General features: G+C 38.8%; 1 non-coding gene across 1 annotated transcript; it reads right to left on the reverse strand.

The window, feature by feature from the left end:
* Positions 1 to 3491: 3491 nt before the first annotated feature.
* LOC132524003 (U6 spliceosomal RNA) lies at positions 3492 to 3598 on the reverse strand. The gene has a single exon (XR_009541769.1). It is a non-coding gene; the product is annotated as a U6 spliceosomal RNA (small nuclear RNA).
* Between the last annotated feature and the right edge of the window lie 8203 nt (positions 3599 to 11801).

Consider the following 11801-nt stretch of genomic DNA (forward strand, 5'->3'; position numbering starts at 1 on the left):
TGATGCCGCTGGTGGGGAGGCCAGCTTTGAAACGTTTGTCTGCAGAGTCACAGCAGCAGTGCAAACTTTATGTATCATGCAGATGAGTTCTGAACTAAACTTGTTGACATTTGTGTCTCTGAGTTACCCAGTGCTGACTGCATGTAATTGTGTAAGTGAACAATGTACCTTGCTACTTCTATAGAACACATAATAAAAGTTATTATGGAAAAAAATACATTATTATAATTCTTATAACCATCCTCACATACATTTGCAACTGTCTTCCCCCTCATATTAATGCCCTTTTAGGAGAATCAAGACCCTAAACAAACTCATCGTTACTTCTGCACCTAAACCCATGCAGCCAACCCTAAAGTGAGAAACAACATACATGCTGATAGTCTTACTGTCAATTTATGGCCACAAACCTTAAGTTGAACCACAAGGCTCCCTGACATTCATATTATATTTTACAACACTGCTTCCACTTCACTGATAAAACTGAAGCAATCAGAAGGGAATGTCCATGTGCTCCCATCACATCGACACACCTATCAGCATCTATACCCACAAACCTTGCCTTCCCAAGTGTTTAATGAAAAAGAACTGTTCGTGTTTCTCTCTAAGGGCACTTGTGCAACAAACTTCATCCCAGTCATCTACTGAAATATATTGTGTTGGTAATTCTCTCCTTTGTCTCTTGTGTCATCCATACTCCCCTCTCTAATGGTTTATTACCATCATCATACCATAAGGTACCTATTTCTCCAAACTTAAAAAAATCTTTTGATCTCCCTGCCTCTCTGCTCCCCCCTTATATCAAAACTCCTAGAAATATTTGTTTCTACCCACTATCTTCAATTCTTGTACTTCTGTTTTCCTTAATCCCATGCCTAGCAAGATTTTGCCCTCAACTACTCCTACAAAATGACTCTTGTTTGTTTAAGGTCACAGTGACTTCAATGTTGCTAAATCCATGTTCTGAATTTTCAAATTTACCTACTTGATAAAATGTATTTATAACCCCCAAATCCATGTTCATTGCACACTTGCAGTCATTCGCAGACAATGCACTGAGCAGTGAAAAAAAAATATTTTTTAACATCTTTATTGGAGTATAATTGCTTTACAATGGTGTGTCAGTTTCTGCTTTACAACAAAGTGAATCAGTCATACATATACATATGTTCCCATATCTCCTCCCTCTTGCATCTCCCTCCCTCCCACCCTCCCTATCCCACCCCTCTAGGTGGTCACATAGTGCTGAGCTGATCTCCCTGTGCTATGCAGCTGCTTCCTACTAGCTATCTATTTTACATTTGGTAATATATATAAGTCCATGCCACTCTCTCACGTCACCCCAGCTTAAACTTCCCCCACCCTGTGTCCTCTAGTCTGTGTCGTTATTCCTGTCCTGCACCCTAGGTTCTACAGAAAGGATTTTTTTTTTTTAGAGTCCATATATATGTGTTAGCATACGGTATATTTTTTTCTCTTTCTGAATTACTTCACTCTGTAGGACAGACTCTAGGTCCATCCACCTCAATACAAATAACTCAATTTCATTTCTTTTTATGGCTGAGCAATATTCCATTGTATATATGTGCCACATCTTCCTTATCCATTCATCTGTTGATGGACACGTAGGTTGCTTCCATGTCCTGGCTATTATAAATAGAGCTGCACTGAACATTATGGTACATGACTCTTTTTGAATTATGGTTTTCTCAGGATATACCCCCAGTAGTGTGATTGCTGGGTCATATGGTAGTTATATTTTTAGATTTTTAAGGAACCTCCGTACTGTTCTCCATAGTGGCTGTATCAATTTACATTCCCACCAACAGTGTAAGAGGATTCTTTTTCTCTACACCCTCTCCAGCATTTACTGTTTGTAGATTTTTTGATGATGACCATTCTGACTGGTGTGAGGTAATACCTCACTGTAATTTTGATTTGCATTTCTCTAATGATTAGTGATGCTGAGCATCCTTGCATGTGTTTGTTGGCAATCTGTATATCTTCTTTGGAGAAATGTCTACTTAGTTCTTTTACCCATTTTTGGTTTTTCTCCTTCATCACTTTAAATATGTCCTGCCACTCCCTTCTGGCTTGCAGAGTTTCTGCGGAAAGATCACCTGTTAACCTTATGGGGATTCCCTTGTATGTTATTTGTTGTTTTTCCCTTGCTGCTTTTAATATGTTTTCTTTATATTTAATTTTTGATAGTTTGATTAATATGTGTCTTGGCGTGTTTCTCCTTGGATTTATCCTGTATGGGACTCTCTGTGCTTCTGGACTTGATTAACTATTTCCTTTCCCATATTAGGGAAGTTTTCAACTATAATCTCTTCAAATATTTTCTCAGTCCCTTTCTTTTTCTCTTCTTCTTCTGGGACCCCTATAATTTGAATGTTGGTGCATTTAATGTTGTCCCAGAGGTCTCTGAGACTGTCTTCAATTCTTTTCATTCTTTTTCTTTATTCTGCTTTGCAGTAGTTATTTCCACTATTTTATCTTCCAGGTCACTTATCCGTTCTTCTGCCTCAGTTATTCTGCTATTGATCCCTTCTAGAGTATTTTTAATTTCATTTATTGTGTTGTTCATCGTTGCTAGTTCCCTCTTTAGTCCTTCTAGGCCCTTGTTAAATGTTTCTTGCATTTTCTCTATTGTACTTCCAAGATTTTGGATCACCTTTACTATCTTTTACCCAGTTTTGGATTGGGTTGTTTGCTTTTTTGATATTGAGTTGCATGAGCTGCTTGTAAATTTTGGAGATCAATCCTTTGTCAGTTGCTTCATTTGAAAATATTTTCTCCCATTCTGAGGGTTGTCTTTTCATCTTGTTTATGGTTTCCTTTGCTGTGCAAAAGCTTTTAAGTTTAATTAGGTCCCATTTGTTTATTTTTGTTTTTATTTCCATTTCTCTAGGAGGTGGGTCAAAAAGAATCTTTCTGTGATTTATCTCATAGATTGTTCTACCTATATTTTCCTCTAAGGGTTTTATAATGTCTGGCCTTACATTTAGGTCTTTAATCCATTTTGAGTTTATTTTTGTGTATGGTGTTAGGGAGTGTTCTAATTTCATCCTTTTACATGTAGCTGTCCAGTTTTCCCAGCACCACTTATTGAAGAGGCTGTCTTTTCTCCATTGTATATTCTTGCCTCCTTTATCAAAAATAAGATGGCCATATGTGCGTGGGTTTATCTCTGGGCTTTCTATCCTGTTCCACTCATCTATATTTCTGTTTTTGTGCCAGTACCATACTGTCTTGATTACTGTAGCTTTGTAGTATAATCTGAAGTCAGGGAGCCTGATTCCTCCAATTCCGTTTTTCTTTCTCAAGATTATTTTGGCTATTTGGGGTATTTTGTGTTTCCATAAAAGTTGTAAAATTTTTGTTCTAGTTGTGTGAAAAATGTCAATGGTAGTTTGATAGGGATTGCATTGAATCTGTAGATTGCTTTGGGTAGTATAGTCATTTTCACAATGTTGATTCTTCCAATCAAAAATACGGAATGGTTCAAGAATTTGCATATCATCATTGTGCAGGGGTCATGCTAATCTTCCAATTCTGTATCATTCCAATTTTAGTATATTTGCTGCTGAAGCAAGCACTGAGCCGTGAAAAATTTGAGTCACTTGCTGTGCACATTCCCAGCTGAGGTTGAGCAAGGCAACTCGCTTTCTTCTTGTTTCACCTCTCATACTGTAAATAAGTGTCCTTTTGTGGTCTATTTTGTGCCATGTTTTTTCCTTTTTTTGGTGTGGTTGGTGGTTTCACTGTTGAAAATGGAATTATCCCTTTATTTTCTGGCACTGCATATTGCTCTGGAGGCAGCTGTCAGAAGGCAGCCTGGATTTTCTTCCTTCATTTAAGGAAATTTAGCTTTAAAAATATCTTGGAATAATTTTTGTCTGCAATTTTTGGGTTCTTTATTTCAGGAATACTTTTCATCCATATGTTGTATCATTTCTGCCTGCCCTTGATATCTATTACTTTATCTGTACTCATTTTATCTTTCCCTTTCCTTCCCTTTGCATTCTCTCTGGAAGGACTTTCATTTCAAGACTTTAAATTTTCAGCCATGTCTATTCTGTTTGGGCTGTTCTAATGATTAGTTCTGTAATGATACTGTTTGGGCTGTTCTAATGATTAGTTCTGTAATGATACTGTTTGGGTACTCTGTTGCCATAGTTCTGCAATCCCTCTTTTAATCTCATTCTGTTCTTTTGACATTTTGTCTTTAATACCTTTGTAAAAAATAGAATTCATGCTATTATCAAGTCATTCCATAGCCTGAAGCCCTGGCAGGGAATCTTCTTCTGTTCTTGGGTTATGTTTTCTGTCACCTGAATTATTTTTCTGTACTCTGTAGCCACACTTCCTTTATTGGTCTTTGAGTGATAGGTTTCCACAGTCACCATGACATGCCCACTTTGTTCCCTTGCTCACGCTAAGTGTGAGCAACTTTGACTGTGATGGGGAGGTCTAGGTAAATTCCTCTTAACGTTTTTCCCATCTTATTGAGACATTTTTGGCTTCCACTCTGAGCCAAATTTGAGAGGTATCATGTTCTTACTGCTTTTCAGTACCCTGGTGGCTCAGTCTGTCAAAAAGTTCAGCCAGAGTGGGTGAAGTTTTGCTGGAAAACTAGAGGTCAAGTCTTTCTTTTTTTTTTAAAATTAATTAATTAATTTTTTGGCTGTGCGGGGTCTTTGTTTCTGTGCGAGGGCTTCTTCTAGTTGCAGCAAGCGGGGGCCACTCTTCATTGCAGTGCGCGGGCCTCTCACTATCGTGGCCTCTCACTGTCGCAGCCTCTCTTGTTGCGGAGCACAGGCTCCAGACGCGCAGGCTCAGTAGTTGTGGCTCACAGGCCTAGTTGCTCTGTGGCATGTGGGATCTTCCCAGACCAGGGCTCGAACCCATGTCGCCAGTATTGGCAGGCAGATTCTCAACACTGCGCCACCATGGAAGCCCCAAGTCTTTCTTCTGAGATTAAAAAGGATACCCTATGTTAGAGAACACCACATATGATCAAGGGCATATCCTACTCTTGTGGGGAAATACCCTGTGTTTTCAATCATTCTCCTGATCTAGACTGGAATTCTGAAAAATGGTGAATCCAAGTACTTTTCTTTTCTTTTAAACATTATTTATTTATTTATTTTTGGCTGTTTAGGGTCTTGGTTGAGGCATGCGGGATCTTTCATTGCAGCACGCGGGCTTTTCATTGTCGTGTGTGGGCTTCTCTCTAGTTGTGGTGTGTGGGCTCCAGAGCACATGGACTCAGTAGTTGTGGCATACAGGCTCAGTAATTGCCGCATGTAGGCTAAGTTGCTCCATGGCATGTGGGATCTTAGTTCCCTGAACAGGGATCAAACCCGCGTCCTCTGCATTGGAAGGTGGATTCTTAATCATTGGACCACCAGGGCAGTCCCATCCAAGTATTTTTTCTGCCTTTGTTGAGATGGCATAATGGTTAGGATCAATTTGCCCTGATTTCCTTATGTAAACCATGTAGCTAATAACATCATGGGGTTTTTATGAGTCTTAAATAAAATGTTGCATATAATGGCTTATCATCGTGCTACAGATACCCAACATATGTTAGGTGTTATTATTTTATTGCAGTGAAGATTCTCTTCTGAGGGCCTCTCTTTACTTTTGCCCTGGGCTGCATACTCACCCACTCACTCTTTAATTCCGCTTCTTCCCAAATGGGGTTGCATTCTTGGGATTTTACAAACTTACTATATTTGCCTCATATCACTTTATTGAGGGTATGTATGGAGGAGGATGAGGTATATAGTATGAGCACAATGAATTATTTCCTTTATTGATTTCCTTGGAAACTACTTTTAAAAGTGTATGACATGAGGTCATATCCTATTTATTTCAGGTTGCTGATGGTGATAATTTTGTTGCTGATGTTAGTGTCAGTAGGTTATAGGGTGGGATATTGTTTATCTTCCTCCATTCATCATGTCTATCTAGAAGTTCAAACAGGATTAGAGACATAGGGGAGAGAGGCAGGCCCTCGAGCAGGTGTCTGAGTGAGGGAAGGAGCAGAGGTAGAAATGGGTAAGAGGAGGTGGTGAAGGGCAGAGGCTGGTTAGCAATGAAGGGAATACTGGGTGATGAACCATGGTAGGTAGGAGACTTAAGGATGGTTGGGGATTTTGGAGCCCAGGAGGAAGAACTGAAATTAGTGGTGGATCTAAGCTACTGATCTTCTGTAAGACCTGGCTGTCCTGCCAGGTCACCTGTTGACATGATGTCTTTCCCAAGTGAACCTTTAGGCTGCCACAGCCACATGACCCAAAGGTTCTGACTGGGGTGCACATGCACCTTTTGCTCTTTAGTAAAACAGAGACCACCAGGCAGGAAGGCAGATGCAGAAGATACCAATGTTCTGTCTGCTAGGGATAGACATGGCTGAGAGTTCACCTGGTCCTATTAGTCTTAAGTTTTATCTACCTCTGAAATTTGGGGACCAAACAGCTCCAGGAGCCACTTCTAATGATATACTCATAACCTGGGGCTCTAACATTGGTTTGGGCATCAGAGAGAAAGACAATTAATTCCTGACTCCATTAGTACCACGACTTTGTTCACTAAGTTGAGTTAACTTTGCTCCTGAATCGAGAGCTTCCAAAGTCATTGCTGATCCATGTGTATACAGAGCCTGTGCTGAAGCCTCACACAATAGATGCTCCTTAATTAAATGAAGAAAAGATATATCAGTTTCACAGCACTCCAGAAGTTGGAGAATATCTTTTGGGTCCCTTCCCTCCCTCCCTCCCTATTGCCCTCTCTAATTCAGCACCAACTTCTTATCAAGGAGCTCGAATCTGCCAGTGGAATGAGGAATCATCTAGCAAGCAGGTTATTTTAAATCTTTAATAGACATATTACCTTACATTATGGCTTCATCATCCGCCCCTCAGTGTGAGCACCAATAGAACATCCATCATAATTAGTGTAACATCCGGAACACATAAAAAAGATGAAAATGTGCAGTTAAGTTGGGTGTAAGGGAGCCCAGACTCTCTGACTGGCTTTCTGTTAGACTGTGGGCACAGAGCCAGGCCTGGATGTGGCTTTCCCACGGACCAGAAAGGGGAGTAGGGTGTGCTCTTAGCCCAGAGTGCTGTTCCTGTTCATCCTTCTCCAGAAAGACAGAGCCTTCCAGCACTGAGCTGAAGCTGTAGCTGTCATTTACAAAGTTCTAGTCTCACTTCTATTACTGGCCAACCTGAGGCCACTGGCCAAAACTTGGAGTCCCATGTCCAGAACAATCAGATAGGAACAATTTATTTACTGAGCCAAATCCTGCATTAGGCTCTTTTCACTTTTGTTAGCTCATGGAAGCCCTGTGATCACCATATGAAGTAGATATTATTATTCATATTTTTATGAAGGAGAAAACTGAGGTTTAAAAATGTTCTGAGACTCATACCCTGGGAAGTCTATTTCCAAAGGTTATTTTTGTAGAATGTGGTCACTGGACAAGACAAGTGTGTGGAGTATTGAAGCGAGGAGGAGGTGAGGAGATGCTGTTTCAAGCTTGGAGGCGAGAGGGACGTGCCATTCAGGTGTGAGTGGCACCTTCACTTGCATGTAATCCTTCAGAAAGCCCAACGAACCACTGCATGCCTCTTGTATTGTTTGCAAGTACATGTATGTGTGTAATTACTTATCTCTCTTTTGGGCTTATGCAGAGTTGAGTTAGTCCTACATTTCAGCTCTCAGCACTGTCTACATCATTCAGCACAAGTCCCCTCTTGCATTTATTTCCCCTTATTCAGTACCTGATCCTCACTTCCACCCCCCTCATCTGCCTAGTTGTCTAACTCTGTTGTACTGGATATATATCCTTTTAATATTGTGTACATGTTTTTGGTTAATGTAATGGTATTTTGTTATAGACCTCACTTTGTTTTTTTAAATTTTTTCCCTTACTTTTAGGCTTTTAGATATAACCACATTTGCTCTGTGAGCATCAAACGCACTCGATGTTAACTCCTGTGTGCTGGGAAGGTATGTATCCACACATTTTGCTCATCCTCAGCCCTGGAGATAGACACTATAGCTCACCTTCAACTCCTGGCAACTTCACACAATACAATGACTCAATGAACACAGCATCCTTGACCCCTAGGGATTTGCACCAAACTTTATTGGCCATTCTCCATTGTTTGCCTTCCTACCATCATCTCACTTGTTTAACTCCTCATCATCTCTTGTCTGGGTCCTTACAAAGGTCTCTGCCTCCTACCTTTCTTTTTTTTTTTTACTTAACAAAATTATTTATTGGAGTATAGTTGCTTTACAATGTTGTGTTAGCTTCTGCTGTACAGCAAAGTGAATCAGTTATACATTTACATATATCCACTCTTTTTCAGTTATTTTCCCATATAGACCATTACAGAGAATTGAGTAGAGTTCCCCGTGCTATACAGTAGGTCCTTATTAGTTATCTATTTTTTTAAAATAGATCTTTATTGGAGTATAATTGCTTCACAATACTGTATTAGTTTCTGTTGCACAACAAAGCGAATCAACCATATGCATACATTTGTCTCCATATCCCCTCCCTCTTAAGCCTCCCTCCCATCCTCCCTATCCCCTCCATCTAGGTTGGTGCAAAGCACCTAGCCGATCTCCCTTTTCTATGCTGCTGCTTCCCACCAGCCACCTATTTTACATTCGGTAGTGTATATATGTTGATGCTACTCTCACTTTGCCCCAGCTTTGCCCTCCCACCCCATGTCCTGAAGTCCATTTTCTATGTCTACCTCTTTATTCCTTCCCTGCAACTAGGTTCATCAGTACGATTTTTTTTTAGACTCCATATATATGCCTCAGCATATGGTATTAGTTTTTCTCTTTCTGACTTACATCACTCTGTATGACAGACTCTAGGTCCATCTACCTCACTACAAATAACTCAATTTCATTTCTTTTTATGGCTGAGTAATATTCCATTGTATATATGTGCCACATCTTCTTCATCCATTCATCTGTTGATGGACATTCAGGGTGGTTCCATTGTCCTGGCTACTGTAAATAGTGCTGCAGTGAACATTGTGGCACATGTCTCTTTGTGAATTATGGTTTTCTCAGGGTATATCCCCAGTAGTGGGATTGCTGGGTCATATGTTAGTTCCATTTTTAGTTTTTAAAGGAACTTCCATACTGTTCTCCATAGTGGCTGTATCAATTTACATTCCCACTAACAGTGCAGGAGGGATCCCTTTTCACCACACCCTTTCCAGCATTTATTGTTTCTAGTTTTTTGATAATGGCCCTTCTGAATGGTGTGAGGTGATACCTCACTGTAGTTTTGATTTGCATTTCTCTAATAATTAGTGATGTTGAGCATCTTTTCTTGTGTCTCTTGGCCATTTGTATCTCTTCCTTGGTGAAATGTCTATTTAGGTCTTCCACCCGTTTTTTAACTGGATTGTTTGTTTTTTTGATACTGAGCTCCATGAGCTGTTTGTATATTTTGGAGATTAATCCTTTGTCTGTTGTTTCATTTGCAAATATTTTCTCCCATTCTGAAGTTTTTTTTTTTTTTGTCTTATTTATGGTTTCCTTTGCTGTGCAAAAGCTTTTAAGTTTAATTAAGTCCCATTTGTTTATTTTTGTTTTTATTTCCGTTACTCTAGGAGGAGGGTCAAAAAAGATCTTGCCCTGGTTTATGTCAAAGAGTGTTTTTCCTATGTTTCCTCTAAGAATTTTATAGTGTCTGATCTCACAGTAAGGTCTTTAATCCATTTGGAGTTTATTTTTGTGTATGGTGTTAGGGAATATTCTAATTTCATTCTTTTACATATTGCTGTCTAGTTTTCCCAGAACCACTTATTGAAGAGGCTGTCTTTTCTCCATTGTATGTTCTTGCCTCCTTTGTTGCAAATTAGGTGCCTATATGTTCATGGGTTTATCTCTGGGCATTCTATCTTGTACCATCTATATTTCTGTTTTTGTGCCAGTACCATACTGTCTTGATTACTGTAGCTTTGTGGTATAGTTTGAAGTCGGTGAGCCTGATTCCTCCAGCTCTGTTTTTCTTTCTCAAGATTATTTTGGCTATTTGGGGTCTTTTGTGTTTCCATACGAACCATAAAATTTTTTGTTCTAATTCTCTGAAGAATGCCAATGGTAGTTAGATAGGGATTGCATTGAATCTGTAGATTGCTTTGGGTAGTGTAGTCATTTTCATAATATTGATTCTTCCAATCCAAGAATATGGTATATTTCTCCATCTGTTTATGTCAACTTTGATTTCTTTCATCAGTGTTTTACAGTTTTCTGAGAATGAGTCTTTCACCTTCTTTGGCAGGTTTATTCCTAGGTATTTTATTCTTTTTGTTGCAGTGGTAAATGGGAGTGTTTCCTTAATTTCTCTTTCTAATTTTTTTCTGATTTTTCATTGTTGGTGTATAGGAGTGCCAGAGATTTCTGTCCACTAATTTTGTATCCTGCAACCTTACCAGAGTCAATGATTAGTTCTAGTAGTGTTCTGGTGGTATCTTTAGGATTTTCTATTTATAGTATCATGTCATTGGCACACAGTGACAGTTTTACTTCTTCTTTTCCAATTTGTATTCCTTTTATTTCTTTTTCTTTTCTGATTGCTGTGGCTAGGACTTCCAAAACTATGTTGAATAAGAGTGGTGAGAGTGGACATCCTTGTCTTGTTCCTGATCTCAGTGGAAATGCTTTCAGTTTTTCACCATTGAGTATGAGGCTTTCTGTTGGTTTGTCATATATGGCTTTTATTATGTTGAGGTAGGTTCCCTCTGTGACCATTTTCTGGAGAGTTTTTTATCATAAATTGGTGTTGAATTTTGTCAAAAGCTTTTTCTGCATCTATGGAGATGATCATACAGTTTTTATTCCTTAATTTGTTAATGTGGTGTATCACACAGATTTATTTGTGTGTATTGAAGAATCCTTGCATCCCTGGGATAAATCCCACTTGGTCATGGTGTGTGATCCTTTTAATGTGCTGTTGGATTCTGTTTGTTAGTACTTTGTTCAGGAATTTTGCATCTACATTCCTCAATGATATTGGTCTATAATTTTCTCTTTGTGATATCATTTTCTGGTTTTGGTATCAAGGTGATGGTGGCTTTGTAGAATGAATTTGGGAGTGTTTCTCCCTCTGCAATTTTTTGGAAGACTTTGAGGATGATAGGTGTTAGATCTTCTCTAAATGTTTGATAGAATTCTCTTGTGAAGCCATCTGGTCCTGGACTTCCTTTTTTGGAAGATTTTAAATTACAGTTTTAATTTCATTACTTGTGATAGGTCTGTTTATAATTTCTAATTCTTCCTGGTTCAGTCTTGGAAGTTTATACCTTTCTAAGAATTTGTCCATTTTTTCGTGGTTGTCCATTTTATTAGCATATAGTTGTTTGTAGTAGTCTCTTATGATCCTTTGTATTTCTGCTATGTCAGTTGTGATTTCTCTTTTTTCATTTCTAATTTTATTGATCTGCATCCTCTCCCTCTTTTTCTTGATGAGTCTGGTTCAGGGTTTATCAATTTTTAATCTATTCAAAGAACCACCTTTTAGTTTTATTGGTCTTTGCTATTGTTTTCTTCATTTCTATTTCATTTATTTCTGCTCTGATCTTTATGATTTATTTCCTTCTACTCATTTTGGGTTTTCTTTGTTCTTTTTTCTCTAGTTGTTTTAAGTGTAGGGTTAGACTGTTTATTTGAGATTTTTCTTGTTTCTTGAGGTGAGAATGTATTGCTATAAACTTCCCTCTTAGAACTGCTTTTGCTGCATCCCATAG

This window comes from Lagenorhynchus albirostris, chromosome 7 (genome assembly GCF_949774975.1).
Source record: "Lagenorhynchus albirostris chromosome 7, mLagAlb1.1, whole genome shotgun sequence".
In the NCBI taxonomy this organism is placed as follows: Eukaryota; Metazoa; Chordata; class Mammalia; order Artiodactyla; family Delphinidae; genus Lagenorhynchus; species Lagenorhynchus albirostris.